Below are 14,042 nucleotides of genomic sequence, written 5' to 3'. Positions count from 1 at the left end.
GTAATTGACATGCACTTAATTTGAAAAATGTCTTTATAATCCTACAACATTAAAAATACATCTTGGAACAACATTTTATCAGGTTTATTAACAAAGCATTAGAAAAAAGTAATCAACATGCATTACATTACATTTTACTGTTGAATAATCTTTTGTTAATAAAAGATGTTCTGCATTAAATGTGTGCTAGGTGAATGAAAAAATAGCATGTTCCCTTCCCCTTTAAAACCACTGTGGTTGAGAAAGTTCCATAAGTAGGTGTGTAACTGTGTGAAAGTGAACAGGACATTTTTGTGGCCTTTTAGACAATATTCCTTGAATAGATAAATGGTACCAATAAAAAATTTAATAACATTTTACATCATAAGGCCAAAATTACCTTGAATTATATTGAATATGGTTATAGCTCTAAATGGCTTCTTTTGAAGTTGGCCACCAACCCTTATGAATTTTGCCATTAAGGCATTCAACATGATTCTGTAAGAGAAATTACTCAGGATTATTTCACCTTTAGGAAAATTTACATGTAAGGTTAATATTACAATTATTGTAGTTGTAATATTATCAGCATCTCACTTGCATGCAATGTTAAATCATACACCTTAACAACCACTTATCTGTCAGGTAATAAGGTCCCTGCACTATGTTCTTATCCATATTCACATTTTTTGAGACAACTAATTAGTCATTAATTAGTTCTTATCCATATCCACATTTTTTGAGACAACTAATTAGTCATTATATGGCTTACACTGAAATTTTGTTGTGGTTTTTTGGTTTTCAGTCTGGCTGACTGGCTGAAGTCAGTACAGACATCTAAAACCTTCTGAACTAGAAAACAGGCATGTATGTAAGGAGATATAATGGTCTGTAACTGATTAAATCCTGAATGAATGAAAAAATACCCAAAGCTGGGTTTATTATTTTGGCCATAATATACATTTACATATACATTTTATTTCTGAATTATGTAGCAATATAAACAATGCAAGGTAAAATACATACCTGTTCATGACTTTATTAACACAGTCCCTGACAGAAGATCCCTCAACTCTGGACAGTTGCTGAACCTAAATGTGACACCGCAATCTGTAATATGATATTTTTAAAAGAGAGCATTCCTTTTGTCACATATAAAACTTACGCAGATCGACTTCTTCTTCTCAACTTTGATAGACTCTTCAAAGGATTTCAGGTCAGTCTCTTACAGTATGTATTTTCAGGGTCCACAATGACAGCTACTCGCTGAAGTTCCTCTTTTATGTCAAATAACATCGCAAACACCTTCCTTTTGAAATCCTGGGGAAAAAAATCAGTACATTAATATGTTCACAAACCTCTACCCTTTACTACTTAAATTTCTGAATGTGACACTGTCATGATTTATGCCCTGTCTGCCTCGTATTCCTTTTTTTTTCTCCACGCTGTCACCTTACCCACGTGCCCATGTTTTCGCCCAGCCTGTCATGCATTCTTTCCCACGTCCCCGTTTCCGCCCCGTCTACACACCTGTTTCTCATCTCCTCCGCTGATTATCCCAGTGATTTAAGCACGCGCTGCTCAGATCGCTGGATTATTGTATGTATTTATACCTCGATTCTCTCGCGTTTTCTTTCATTGCCTTTCACGTTACGACCTCGCTTTGTTTTTTCTCGTTATTGATTTTTTGCCTGCCGATTTTGATTGTTCGCCTGCCGTTTGATCTCCCGGTTTCGACTCTCGCTTCCCCCTTTGATTTACGGCTCCTGTCTCTCGTCCTTCTGGTTTTGCTTTGCCTCGCTGCTTGTCTTCCTGGTTTTGACTACGCGTTTTTCTTTTGACTACGGCTCTCGCTTCGTATTTTGTTTTTGACGTTTTGCTGACGGACTCACGGCATTCGACCCTCGCTCACGCCTCCGACCACATAGCATCATCTACATGAATGGTAAAGTCTCCTACTATCAACACTTGGTCAGAGTTAACCAATAGGTCTGATAGCAGATGTGCAAATTCTTTAAGAAAATCAAAATGTAAAAATTGTAAAAACAAATTTTGATAGGACAAGCTCATGGCCGGACCATTAACATACATACGTACCCTCACGTCTGTGCTATCTCTGGGATGCAGCTGTTAAGAAGCAAGACAACATTAGGACATGCTGTTATTAATGTTTCACCACACACAAACACAGCAACTCACGTTGTATTATTTGAACTACAAACATTTAGACTTCTTAGGGTCCTATTCCACTCCAATTTCATCTGAAATGATATCTTCCAGCTTCTAATTGACTGAACACATTTGATCCAGGTAATCAGCAGTGGGTAGGGCAGGGATAATTGGAATACGATTAGGCCAGGTGTCCTTGAGGACCAGGGTTGGGAACTCCATATCTATTACACCATGTTCCTGCAGTAGCATGAAACTGCTCTGCTCTTTTGTAATTATTTTTTAAGGCAGTGAAACAAAATCCAGTAAACTTAACATTTTGGGGACTTGGTCATTTTGCTATCAGTTTTCCACCAAGAAGTTTGCTCAAATGCATAAAAAAACTCAACTTAAGGGTAGAGACAACATGGAGCTTTACACTTGTGAACTTATGCTAACATTTTTTTTTAAAGAGAAGCCTAACATTTACAAAAATTTTTAGCCTACTTCATTTAAGCCAAACTCAAACTACATTTTAATTCCTTTGTGTCAAACAAGTAAAACTTATAAACATTTAAAAACAATATAAAATTGACTTACCCAACAATAGTTTTTTATTTGTATTATTATCATATTAACGTTCACCCTCCTCAAGGCCTTCTCTCTTCTTGGCAGTAAACAAGACTTGTGAAAATGCGTTAACTCTCTCTTTTTCTGTCAAGATAATCTAGAATATCGCAGAATATTGCGAGATTTGCTTCAAACTAGTGGCGGCACTGTTTCCAAATTAAAAAACTTTATTGATCCACATGGGGAAATAAAATGCACACAAGAGTATTTTTTTTTAAAGTTTTTCTCAAAGAGTCGGCGCCTCGAGACATGAACACGAAATTCAAATAATAATGCAGATTTTTATATATTTTGTAAGGATCTTTCAGTTTATCAAGTCATGGTTGGGTGTCAGGTTCATTGAAACCGTATTAAAATACAGTACAATAACATTCAAATTTTAAATTAAATAGTGTCATGCAACCTAAAAAAAATCAACAGAGGAGTTTTGCTTTCCTTTCTTTCAGTCTTCATTCCTTTTAAATCAGATAAAACCCCATATTTTTAAAAAGGTGTGACGAAAAGCTGCCATGGTGAAAAGTATGTGCACACAGGTGCAGGCAGTACCCGTGAACCAGCGTAGAGGATTCTCTCTCCTCTGTAGTGCGACTTTGCAGGGATTGCAGATGTTGCATTTGCTTCTTCTAGCTACTGTATTTAAAAACTATTTAATTTTCTCAATTTGGCCTACGAGATAGTTTTAAAAAATATGTGATTGACTAATATTTGTCCTGAGATCTAGTGACTTGACTGTTGAAATCCATGTCTTTCTTTTTATTCTTCCTTAGAATGACATTCAAAAAAATTAGGTCGCATTTGCATTTTGAGTTAAAATTTCTCGTGCCAGAGACATAGAATTAAATACACTATAATGCCAAAATATTTGCTCACTTGCCTTCACATGCATATAAACTTGAGTAACATCTAATTCCTAATCCATATGGTATCATATGATGTTGGCCCACCCTCCTGCAGCTATAACATCTCTTCTGGGAAGGCTTTCCAAGGGTATAGGAGTTTCATCATTTGTGATGTGCTTCTGGAGCCTGGACGAGAGGGCCTGGCTCACAGTCTCTTCTCTAATTCTTCCCAAACGTGTTCTGTCCAGTTGAGGTCAGGACTATGTGCAGGCCAGTCAGGTTCTTCCACAACAAACTCGCTTATCCATGTCTTTATGGACCTAGCTTTGTGCATGCAGCGCTCTTCAAACTGTTACCTTGAAATTGTCCAAAATGTATTAAGAGTTCCTTCACAGGAACTAAGGGGTCGCATTAAGAGTTCTTTCACAGGAACTAAGGGGTCGATACCAACTCCTGAAAAGCAACCCCGACATCAAAATCCTCCCTCCACCAAAATTTACACCTGTCACAATGCAGTCAGACAAGTATCGTTCTCCTGGAAACCACCAAACCCAGACCCAGAGAAGCGGGATTTGTCAATACAGAGAAAACGTCTCCACCCCTCTAAAGTCCAGTGCATTGAAATTGGTGGTGTAAGGCTTGGATGCAGCTGCTCGGCCATGGAAACCCACTCCATAAAGCTCTATACACACTGTTCTTTAGCTAATCTGAAGGCCACATGAAGTTTGCTGGTCTGTAGCTATTGAGTGCAAACTAAAGCTATTGACACTGCAGAAAGTTGGTGACCTCTGTAAACTGTGTGATTTTACATGGGCTACCATTTCGTGGCTGAGTTGCTGATGTTCCCAATCATTTCCACTTTGTCATAACACCGGTTACGTGCTTAATTTTATACACCAGTAACCATGAAAGCAAGTGGAACACCTATATTAAATGATTTGAATCAGTGAGTGAATACCTTTGGCGATATAGTGTAGCCTGTGTCTCTGTTGCTCTATACAGTATACAGTGGAACCTCGGATTACGAGCATAATTTGTTCCGGAAATGTGTATGTATGAAGTATGTGTGTGTGTGTGAGGCTAGAGTAAGTGGAGACACTTGCTTTCTGCCCCTCCTGTCTCCCACTTCTCATCTTACACAGTAAAAGTTTCTCCTTTCGTCTGAATTAAACACACACACATTAACGGAAAGACTGTTGTTCTTCCCTTATTGAAGCTTCTTCACTTTATTTTAATGTTGCACGTGACAGCGTAACAGGTAACAGCCCGTTAATTCATGCTTGTGTAGTGATAAGATGGACAAACTGGTTGATGCACTCTTTTTTATTTTCTGCATTGTCAGGTTATAGTACAAACTTTTGCACTAAAATCCAACAAAAAAAACCTACTGAAGAACAAAACTCAGGCTCTATATCCTAGCTTACATCTCGCATTCGCGTTTACACACACTGGACTGCATTACCCACAATGCATCTCCCACACTGGACTACATTTCCATAAACAGCGGTCATAAATCAACCTCTACCCGCTACACTGTTTTATCTAAAAATTGGCAATAAACATCGCTTATGATACTCGTGTGAGCGCAAACTAACAGAAATAAAAAAAACTGCTGAAGAACAAAACTCAGGCTCTATATCCTAACTTACATCTTCCAATCGCGTTCACACACACCAGACTGCATTACCCACAATGCATCTCAAAAACAAGAAGCGCATGCGTGAAACATGATACTTGGTGCTCGTAAACCAAGACAATGCTTGTTTTTCAAGTCATAATGTCTAAAAAATCTTTGCTTCTCCTGCGGAACACTCGTAAACCACGTTACACATAATCCGAGGTTCCACTGTATACTGTTATAATGAGGTAAAATTTTGATATTGGGGTGTTATCCTCAAAAGTATGCTAACTGTTCATGTGCATTTTTTAGGTGGAAAAGTGCCTAGTTAACCTCATGACTTTGACAGCTAATTTAATATATAAATACAAGTAATAATTTTAAAGTATGCTAAATTAATATTACAAATGGCTAATATTGCTTTAGTGCAGAGAGATTGTTCACTATTAAAAACTGAGAATAGCTGTCAGGGTTGCCACTGGTGTCTTTAGATTTAGGAGTTGACCTTCCTAAGTTATTACATTATTCGCAATATTTTCACGCGTGTGTTTAGTTTAATTTCCTAAATAGGAGGATTATTTAAATCCCAGTGTTCTGGGTTTTTTTTGTTCCTAGCTGAATTACTGTTGTGTGGATTTCTGTTACCCCCCTCACCTCCCTTCACCCCTCAAAAACAGGACAATCATACTGGAGATGAAACATTTGCTTGCCAGTGGGGGTATTCAAACCCACCCCAAGGAGCCTAGAGCCTTAATTCTTTGTAATCTAAAAGCATTTTGTGTAAAATAAAAAAAAAAGTATTCCAAAACACTCATAAACCAAATGAATTTCCCTAAGAAATAATAGAAACTCAAAGTATTCGTTCCACAGCCAAAAAAACCCCATACAAATATTTAACCAAAAATATTACGTAAAAATAAAACAAATTAACCTGCAATTTACCTTAAAAAAATGTTTTTAAAAATAAATCCCGACAGATATGTTTCCGTTTGTGCGCACTGTTTGTGTTTGTGAATCTAAAGTAAGCTCCCCTCTCCCCCTTCTCGTCTTACAGTTACACTTCCTCCACTCTTTTCACACACATGTGCACGCACAAAACAGAAACCCTGTTTTATAAAAAAAAACAAGGTTCCACTGTTATAGTGATAGTATATATATATATATATATATATATATATATAGTTTTTTTATTAATTAGTATTCTCATTCTTTCTGGAACTTTCTTGTTAAAAAAATCCAATAACACTTAGAAAGGTACTAAAATTGGTACTTTATAGTTTCTCAATACTGTAATTGATTCTTTCTTTCACATCAGAAATTTAAGTAAAGTGTGAAATGTGGTTGTAGGCAAGGTAATTTAATCAGAACATACCTATGTACAGAACTTTTTTTTTTTTTTTTGCAAATGAAGACTTCCTGTGTTATTTTTATTTTAACCTGACATAAAAGCATCATTAATTGAGGCTGGGATACAAAGCCATACTGTTTGAGATAATATGCAAATGCTTTTTTGACAGATGTACATAAAAAAAAGGGACTGAAATGAAAGTGAACACTGCTGTGGATGAAGTAAGCGAAAGTTAAAAGCTTCACTTTTGGATTTGTTCCATACCCAATACACTGTTTGCCTAATGACATGAAAAATATTTTCAGTTTCAATTCCTTAACCTAAAGGTGGAGGTTTTTGTGGAGGTTTTTGTGGCGTGTTGTCACCTGCATCAATTTTCACATTGTGATAAATGTACACAAAGATTGTACACAATGAGGTAATTGTTTTAAAAACATTAAAACTTATTTTTAATTGGCAATAGATTGTTTCCCTTATGGGTGGCGCTTCAGGGTCAGAGTTCAATTTCGGACTTGGTTGTGTGTGCATGCCGTTATGTGTGAATGAGTGTGTATGCCCTGTGATGGATTGACACCCCGTCCAGGGTCTACCCTGCCTTGTGCCCCAAGTCTCCTGGGATAGGCTTCAGGCTCCCACAGCCCTGTATACAGGATAAAGCAATATAGAAGAGTAAGTGAGTGTTATCCCTATGGTTAACTTTTGTTTCTTTAGTCTTTATGTATTAAATAATATGAATGACAAATAATTTGAGATATATTACTTAAACATAAGGACCACTCTTATACAAATGAATAGTTTTAGACAAATTATTTAAACATACACATTTATAAAAGGCATTAAGCATTTATGTAAAGCATTTACCACACATTTTTGGTAAAAAAAGTAAAAAAAGCAAACATATGAATATGCATTAATTATTTCTTTCTCTTCAAGTTTTTTGAGAGATCTGTTCTTTGAGTGATCTGTAGCGCTCACCAATTCTCATGGAAATGACTACGACAAACTGTCAGTGAGGAGCTAAAACTAGACCATTATGACACTAAATGAAATGCTGGTCTTGCAATTGTTCTTCATTGGGCAAAAAATATTTTCGAAGATTCAAAAATCACCAGATTCAGAAGCAAGCTTTTAACGTAGATGGGATATAGACACAGTACAGTACACTACCAGTCAAAAGTTGTGACAAACCTTCTGATTGCATGGTCTTTCCTCATTTCCATCACACACACACACACACACACACACACACACACACACACACACACACAGAGAAAGACAAAGATATTGTAACTAAATATTATTTTAAATATGATAGTTTTATTACAATATTCATGTTTCTTTGTTTTCTTTTCTTTTGCTTGATGTTGCCTTGTTTTGTCTTATAACATTTCCACTTCTTAGTGTTGGTTTTTCTTATTTTTTCCTGTGCTGTTTTTATTTTAACATGATATAAGGATACATGTTATATGTTAGTGCTGGGATAAAACTGACACTGTTTGAGATAATATAAGACAGTTTAAAAGGTTGTATAACACAGTATAATGCCTGTATGATGAATAGATAGAATGACTGTACGGAATGGAATGTTTGCACACTGCTGTGAATGGAGAAAACGAAAGTTAACAATCCCTTTTGGATTTGTCTTATACACAATGCAAATGCACAAATTTCCTAATTATGTTTTACGTAAAATTTACAAGTAAATAGTTTTGGTTTCCATTTCTAAACCTATGGGCGGAGTAATGGCATATAAATATATATTTGTGTGTTTGTGTGTGTGTTGTCTCCTGCATCTGTTTTCAGATTGTGATATAGGTATACAGAGATTGAACAAAATGAGGTAAGTCCTTTCATTCTGCCTGGACAGCAAAAATATATTAAAACTTATCTGTCTTTGGCAATAGACTGTTAACCTTATGGTACATTTTAATGTCTTTATTCTGTATCTATTAAATAATATAAAAACAAATAATGTGATATACTGTATTACTTGTCCTCAAGAACCACTCTTGTACAATTAAAGAGTTAGACAAATGCTAAAAATACTTTAAAAATACAAAGGATTTACTACACATCTGAAAAGGAAAACAACAAACATACAATTAGTTTCATTCATGCATATGACTCAGTTATTTCTTTCTCCACCAGTTCACACCAAGGCATAAATTTAAAAACCAGACTTCTTCAGCTGGAATGCCATTTCACTTGGGGTCTGAGAAAAAATGATACAGATCTCAAAGATCTTCTGACTAGTCTAGAAGAACAGCTTAACCTTGATCTGGGTGGAGGGACAGGAGTTGTACGCACATACAACTATATGGGATTTGTAAAGTTTCGACTAGGCTCCAATACTGAGGCACTTAGCTACTTTGAGAGATCTGTAGAGCTCACCATGTCTCATGGAAACGACTGTGAAAAGCTGCTTGTTGTTGCTTATGGAGACCTTGCATGGTTACATTATTACATGGATAATTTACAGAGTGTGAAAGCTACCTGAATAAACTAAGTGAAATTAAAGAGAAATATCCTATTATTCCATATGCTGAAGTGCTTGGAGAGAAAGGGTGGACTTTCCTTAAATTTTCTAGCAAATATTATGACATGGCTAAAGTCTGCTTCAGTGAGGCCCTGAAATTGGACCCTGATGACAGTGAATAGAATGCCGCCCTTGCAATTGTTCTTCATCGGACAGAACCTAAATTCGAAGATACACCAAATTTAAATGCAATTGATCAATTAAGACGGGCCATAGCCACTAACCCAGATGATGATGTTCTTAAGCTATATCTTGCTATAAGGTTGTTAGGACAAAAGGAGTACAGGGAGGCAGAGAGCCTAGTAGAGAAAGCTCTAGAGCGGTCTCCAGAACACCCTCATGTGCTACGATATGTTGGGCAGTATTTCCGGTATCAAGGCATTGTGAACAGGTCCATTGCTCTGCTAACGAAAACATTAGAGAAAGTGTCCAGCAAAGCTTTTATACATCATCAGCTGGCACACTGCTATAAGAAAAAGATAAAAAATCAGAAAAATCAAATTAGAAAGTGTAGAAATTTTACCACTTGAAGACAGTAGTTAAATTGAATCCCTGCTTCGTTATTGCTATGAGTGACCTGGCCTTGCAGTTTGGAGAGTGTGGGGATGTGTATGGAGCAGAACAAATGTTCCAGAATGCATTTGAGGCAGCTAAAAAAAAAGAGATAACTACCAGTCTGTTCTTGTGCATTATGCAGAATTCCAGCACAACTGTATGACATGCGAGCCTGCTGCCGTAAAACACTACATGGAATGTCTGAAGATAAACCCAAATTCATATGAAGGGAGGAGATCTGCTGAAAACCTAGAAAAGATTGCAAAGAGAAGAATTGAGAACAACCCACAAGATGGGAAAGCCTTTGGAATACTTAAAATCATTCATAAGGAAAAAGGAGAAAAACAAGAGGCAATAGAGTGCTTTGAGAAAGCATTGAGCTATGTAGACAATCAGGAGTACCTCAGTGATCTTTGTGAACTTAGGCTTTCATTACAGTAATATTGTAATACTCATTCTGTAATATTTTAATGTGTAATATTATACACAGACAACTATTTACTAATTCATGAGATTTAATGGTGATGGTGTATTATCTGTAATAATGTATGTAATGTTATTCTATGTATAAGTCACATAGAATTAAATAGTAATTAAATTGTAATTGAAAATCAATAGTTCAGTTCTATATTAAATAATAATTAATGGTAGTATATGGAATAAAATGCCTGCTTTATTTACAGTACAATTAGTATTTAACTAAAATCCATCCTGCATTGAACTGGATAGAACCCCTACATAACCTACACTTATTAGAGACCCACTATAAATATAATATGAGGTAATATCAGGTTAATTTGGAAAGGTAAACCTTAACTGCATGTATTTGTTGTCGTAATAAGTTAACGTCCAAAGTTATGTTACTAAATCCTTGCACCTAAAATTATTAAAATAAATAGCATGACTTAATTGACTTAATTGATTCATTTTATAAAGGGGTGTGATCAGCATTAAGCACGAAGAAAAATCCAAAATCTCATTTTAGCAAAAGGAATGATCTAATCTTAATTTGTGCCTATATTTATGATTGATATACATTTACAAAATTCTATAAAACATGAACATGAAGTTCAAATAACAATACAGATGTTTTTATATTTTGCAAAGATGTTTCAGTTTATCAAGCCATGGTTGGGAATACTAGGTGCTGTAAGCTTTTCAGCTTCATTCCCCTTATAGTTTTTTTTAAAAGTCCTTGTTTATGGTTCAAATTGGCCTCCCCTTAAACCAGCTTTGGCTAATGGCCATACCAGTCTTAGAGCACCCGATCTCGTCTGGTCTTGGAAGCTAAGCAGGCTTGGGCCTGGCTAGTACATTTACATTTACATTTAGGCATTTGGCAGACGCTCTTATCCAGAGCGACTTACATTTTTATCTCATTACACATCTGAGCAGTTAAGGGTTAAGGGCCTTGCTCAAGGGCCCAACAGTGGCAACTTGGTGGATGTGGGATTTGAACCTGGGATCTTCCGAACCGTAGTCCAATGCCTTAACCACTGAGCTACCCCTGGCTAGTACTTGGATGGGAGACCATGTGGGAATACCAGGTGCTGTAAGCTTTTCAGCTTTATTCCCCTTATAGTTTTTTTTATTATTAGTTTTATTTCAATTCAATTTTAGTTGTATAGCGCTTTTAACAATTGCTATGGTCGAAAAGGAGCTTTACACAAACAAAAGAATTATTTAAGTTTTTATGGAATGTGAATGTGTATAAATCAAAATGGTCAGATAGTCCCTGATAAGCAAGCCAAGGGTGACAGTGGCAATGAAAACTCCCTGAGATGGCAATAGGAAGAAACATTGAGAAGAACCAAACTCAACTGGGAACCCATCCTTATTTGGGTGAAACAGAAAGCAGGAATTGATCTGCATTCATACGGTGTTAGGTGGCAGGCGGTTCTTGATAACAGTTGATGTTAATTGATGTTAATATGGAGTCCAGGTAGTTATTGGAGGCTCAGGTAGACTTGTAGGAAATTCCAGTCCTAAACTATCGAGCGACTGCAGCCAACTCAAATCCTCAGAGAAACAACATCAGTCAAGGCCAGAACTGTCTTCATGATAGAGTGAAACCGTCCCCAGACACCAGACGCATGCCAAAGGGACATGCCAACAGGGTATCCATGAGATGAGATCTCAAACCTGAAGATCGTAAGACACTAGCAGTTTACTCAGATACTGCGTGGTGAGACTATTTAATGCTTTATATGTCAAAAATAGTACAGTGGAAACTTGGATTACGAGCATAATTTGTTCCGGAAGTGGGCTCGTAGTCCTAAACACTCGGAAAACAAATAAAATTTTCCCATAAGAAATAATAGAAACTCTAATTATTCATTCTACAGCTCAAAATATATTTCAAGATGGCGCCGGTGAGGTCGGCTGCCGTCACGACTGCTCCGACCACCTTTTCTCTGTTTTTGTTTTTTAAGTTAGTTTTTAGTGTTTTAAAATTGGCAAAATTACCACCATGGAGTACTTTAGTTATGATAGGGACACTCTTGTTTCTATTGGTATACAATGTACTCACAATTCGACGTTTTTAACCCTGGATCTGAGCTGGCCGAGTGAGATCCTGAGGGAAAACAAAGGACGTGACGCGAAGCGGCGGCCCCGAGGGAAACGAGCCGGCGTCAGGAACAGGCTGAGAGCTCGTGCACACCGCACACCTCTGCCTAGCATCCTGCTCGCCAACGTCCAGTTACTGAAGAACAAGCTCGATGACCTCAGGGCCAGGATAAAGTTGCAGAGAGACATTCGGGACTGCAATCTCCTCTGCTTCACCAAGACATGGCTGAACCCAGCGGTGCCGGACCACGCCATCCAGAGTTCTTCTCGGTTCACCGCATGGACAGGACGTGGGACTCGGGGAAGTCAAGGGGAGGCGGCGTGTGTTTAATAGTGAACAGCAGCTGGTGCAACAGCGCGAGCGTTGTTCCTCTCACACGCTCCTGCACATCAAATCTGGAACTACTGTCCATCATGTGTCGTCCTTTTTATCTACCTCGGAAGTTTACATAGGTCATAATCAGCGCCGTTTAAATTCCACCACAAGCAGACACAGACACAGCCTTATGCGAGCTGCATGAGGCACTCACACAGCATCAGACACAACACCAGGACGCTGCGCTTATTGTGGCAGGGGACTTTAACAGTGCCAACCTCAAACGCGCAGCGCCGAACTTTTATCAGCATATCACCTGCCCCACGAGGAGCGAAAGGACACTGGATTATTGTTATACAACGGTCAAGGACGGTTACAAGGCACAATCTCTCCCTCCGTTTGGTAAATCCGACCACGCCGCCATCTTCCTTATGCCAAAATACAAACGAAAGCTGAAACAGGAAGTTCCGGTTCAGAGGGAGGTCGCGCGCTGGACGGACCAATCGGTGGCCGCGTTACAGGACGCACTCAATGGCGCAGACTGGGACATGTTTCGAAACAGCTCCGATGATGACGTCAGCGTGTTTACGAAAGCGGTTGTGGGATTCATTGGGAAATTAGCGGACGATACCGTAGAGAAAAAGACTATCGGAACGTCTCCCAACCAGAAGCCGTGGGTGGATAAAACCATCCGCGATGCTCTGAGATTTTGCACCGCTGCCTACAACACGGGACTCGCGTCGGGGGACATGGAACCGTACAAGGCTGCGTCATACAGCGTCCGGAAGGCAGTAAAAGAGGCGAAGCAGCGCTACGGGAGAAAACTAAAACAATTACGGACTATAAACCACCAACAACCGGTATGACGAACGCGGTCGCAACTCTGGCAGACGAGCTGAACACTTTCTATGCTCGCTTCGAGGCTGCAGCTAAAGACGCTAGCGATGCTAATGCTAACGGCTGCAGGCAGGAAGTCACTGCCAGCACCGGAAGCGCGTTCATCATCACCGAGCATGATGTGAGGAGAGCCTTCAAGAGAGTGAACACCAGGAAAGCAGCAGGACCAGACGGCATCTCAGGCCGTATCCTCAGAGCCTGTGCAGACCAGCTAGCACCTGTGTTCACTGAGATATTCAACATCTCTTTATCTCAGTCGGTGATCCCCACATGCTTCAAAGAGTCCATCATTGTTCCTGTCCCAAGCTCTGCATTTAATACCATAATTCCCTCCACACTCACCACCAAGCTGGAGCACCTGGAACTCAGCTCATCCATGTGTCAGTGGATCTCCAATTTTCTGACTGGCAGACCACAGGCAGTAAGGATGGGCGGACATGTCTCAGCCTCACTCACTCTCAGCACTGGAGCCCCGCAGGGTTGTGTTCTGAGCCCCCTGCTGTACTCTTTGTACACCCACGACTGCGTGGCCACTGCCAACATCAAGTTTGCTGATGACACTGTCGTGGTGGGCCTGATCACCAACAATGATGAGTCGGCCTACCTAG

At 38.7% G+C, this 14,042-nt stretch overlaps 1 long non-coding RNA gene and 1 pseudogene across 1 annotated transcript; one reads left to right on the top strand and one right to left on the bottom strand.

Moving 5' to 3' along the window:
- Positions 1-1,014: 1,014 nt before the first annotated feature.
- Positions 1,015-1,770, bottom strand: LOC128540777 (uncharacterized). The gene is made up of 3 exons (XR_008365594.1): positions 1,510-1,770; positions 1,145-1,299; positions 1,015-1,070 (listed from the first exon to the last, which is right to left on the bottom strand). It is a non-coding gene; the product is annotated as an uncharacterized LOC128540777 (long non-coding RNA).
- Positions 1,771-8,397: 6,627 nt separating this feature from the next.
- Positions 8,398-10,094, top strand: LOC128541286 (interferon-induced protein with tetratricopeptide repeats 5-like; annotated as a pseudogene).
- The last annotated feature ends 3,948 nt before the right edge of the window (positions 10,095-14,042 follow it).

This window comes from Clarias gariepinus, chromosome 14, assembly GCF_024256425.1.
Source record: "Clarias gariepinus isolate MV-2021 ecotype Netherlands chromosome 14, CGAR_prim_01v2, whole genome shotgun sequence".
NCBI classification, from domain to species: domain Eukaryota; kingdom Metazoa; phylum Chordata; class Actinopteri; order Siluriformes; family Clariidae; genus Clarias; species Clarias gariepinus.
Note: the sequence above shows the minus strand (reverse complement) of the source record. Positions and strands in the feature narration are given on the sequence as shown.